Source organism: Galeopterus variegatus, unplaced genomic scaffold (assembly GCF_000696425.1).
Source record: "Galeopterus variegatus unplaced genomic scaffold, G_variegatus-3.0.2 Scaffold2173, whole genome shotgun sequence".
Lineage (NCBI taxonomy): Eukaryota > Metazoa > Chordata > Mammalia > Dermoptera > Cynocephalidae > Galeopterus > Galeopterus variegatus.
Window position 1 is genome coordinate 307,580 of NW_007728284.1, and position 3,285 is coordinate 310,864.

Below are 3,285 nucleotides of genomic sequence, written 5' to 3' on the forward strand. Positions count from 1 at the left end.
ACCCCCCCCCCAAAAAAAATACAAAAGATCAATGAATCAAAAAGTTGGCTTTTTGAAAAGATAAGTGAAATTGACAAACCATTAGCATGGATAACTAACAAAAGAAGAGAGAAGACTTAACAAAAATTAGAAATAAAAAGGGTGATATTACAACTAATACCTGTGAAATACAAAGAGTCATTAGAGACTACTATAAACAACTATATGCCAACAAATTTGAAAATCTGGAGGAAATGAATAAATTTCTTGGCACACACAAACTGAGCCAAGATGATGCAGAAAATCTGAAAAGACAGAACAATAACAATAAAAGAGGTTGAAGCTGTTTTCAGAAGGCTCCCAACAGAGAAAAGCCCAGGACCAGATGGATTCACAGCAGAATTCTATCAAACATTCAAAGAGGAATTGACACCAATTCTCTGCAAACTAATCCAAAAGATTGAAACAGAGGCAATTCTCCCAAACTCATTCTATGAAGCAAACATCACCCTGATACCAAAACCAGGGTAAAAATACAACTGAAAAAGAAAACTACAGGCCAATATCCTTGATGAATATAGACACAAAAATCCTCAATAAAATACTAGCTAACAGAGTACAGCAACACATATGCAAAATTATACACCATGATCAAGTGGGATTCATCCCAGGGATACAAGGTTGCTTCAACATATGCAAATCAATAAATGTGATACACCATATCAATAAAATCAAACACAAGGACCTTATGAACATCTCTATAGGTGCTGAAAAAGCATTTGATAAAATTCAACACTCATAGATCAAAAGTATCTCAACATAATTAAAGCTATGTATGATAAACCCACTGACAATATCGTCCTGAATGGGGAAAAGTTGATACCTATTCCTTTAAGAACAGGAACTGGACAAGGATGCCCACTCTCACCACTCCTATTCAACATAGTATTGGAAGTATTAGCCAGAGCAATCAGAGAAGAGAAGGAAATAAAGGGCATCCAGATTGAAAAAGATGAAGTCAGACTGTCCCTGTTTGTAGATGACACGATCCTATATATCAAACAGCCTAAAGCCTCTACAAAAAAACTCTTGGAGTTCATAAATGATTTCAGCAAACTTTCAGGATACAAACTCAACACACAAAAATCAGTAGCATTTCTATCCTCCAATAGTGAACATGCAGAAAGAGAAATCAAGAAAGCTTGCCCATTTACGATAGCCACCAAAAAACAAACAAACAAACAAAAAACAACTTAGGAATAGAGTTAATGAACGATGTGAAAACTCTCTATAATGAGAACTACAAACCACTCCTGAGAGAAATTAAAGAGGACACAAGACGATGGAAAGATATCCCGTGCTATTGGATTGGAAGAATCAACATCAGGAAAATGTCAATACTACCCAAAGTGATCTACAAATTCAATGCAATCCCCATCAAAATCCCAATGACATTTTTCTCAGAAATGGAAAAAACTATCCAGATATTTATATGGAATAACAAAAGACTACGCATAGCCAAAGCTATTCTGAGCAAAACAAATAACGCTGGAGGCATAACACTACCTGACATTAAACTATACTATAAAGCTATAATAACAAAACAGCATGATACTGAAATAAATACAGACAAACTGATCCATGGAGTAGAATAGAGAATCCAGAAATCAAAGCACCCACCTACAGACATCTGATCTTTGACAAAGGTACCAAGCCTGTACCCTGGGGAAGAGACTACCTCTTCAGCAAAAGGTGCTGGGATAAATGGATATCCACATGCAGGAGAATCAAACTAGACCCACACCTGTCACCATATCAACTCAAAATGGATTAAAAAATTAAATATACACCCTGAAACAATAAAACTTCTTAAAGAAAACATAAGAGAAACACTTCAGGAAGTAGGACTGGGCACAGACTTCATGAATATCACCCCGAAAGCACAGGCAACCAAAGAAAAAATAAACAATTGGGATTATATCAAACTAAAAACCTTCTGCACAGCAAAGGGAACAATTAACAGAGTTAAATGACAACCAACAGAGTGGGAGAAAATATTTGCAAATTATAAATCTGACAAAGGAGTAATATACAAAATATACAAGGAAATTAAACAACTTTACAAGAAAAAAACAAGTAACTCAATTTAAAAAAATGGGCTAAAGAGCTAAATAGGCATTTCTCAAAGGAAGATATACAAATGGCCAACAGACACATGAAAAAATCTCAACATCACTCAGCACTATGGAAATGCAAATCAAAACCAGACTGAGATACCATCTCACCCCAATTAGGATGGCTAATATCCAAAAGACTGTGAACAAAAAATGCTGGCGAGGTTGTGGAAAAAAAGGAACTCTCATACATTCTTGGTGGGACTGAAAAATGGGGTAGCCTCTATGGAAAATGGTATGGAGGTTCCTCAAACAACTGCAGATAAATCTACCATATGACCCAGTGACTAAAGTAGGTAGGGTCCCTGTCCTCAGGAGGCTTACAGTGGATATGGAAAGGCAGCATTAAAAAATACAAATGCCTAGGTAATTTATAAGTGTACAACATGTGGCAAAGGTGAAGCAGCCATGAGAGAGACACCCGGTGACCTTTACCTGGTAGAGAAGATATGAACGGCTCACTTGATGAAATGTATTTTTTGCCAAGACCAGAGGAATGCCAGTGGCAGTGGTGAAGGGAGGTGTGCGTTGAAGTCCAAGGACACTGAGCAAGAGTGAGATTCTGTCCGTGGACCAGCAGCACATGCCTTGCCCGGGTTCTTGCTGGACATGCAAAGTCTCAGGCCCTACTCCAGACCTGCAGAATTGGAGAGTGGTAGGGGGCCCAGGAATGTGTGTTTCAATAAGCCCTCCAGGTGATTCTTCACATGCATGTTTGAGAACCACAGCTGGGGGTTAGAAGACATAAGAGATTTCAACATGGTTCACCTTGAAAAGGAGGAAAATCCTGCCATTCTTGACAACCTGAATGAAGGTGGAGGACATTATGCTAAGGGAATAAGACAGACACAGAAGGACGCATACTCCATGATACCACTTACATGAGTATGAGGAATGTAAAACCGACTCAGAGAAGTAGAGACTAGAAGAGTGCCCTGGAGGGGCACGGGTGGGGAGAGAAGGAAAGCAGGGAGAGGTGATGCACACACCTCCTCCCTCCTCCGGTTGTTACTGCACTAGTTAGGATAGCCTTTGGCTACTTTGACAGAGAGACCCCAAATCCCGGGAGCTTCCAAAAGTAAGAAACTTACTTGCCTCTTTTTTCCCTGATGGCATTCCGAATGTGCTCCAA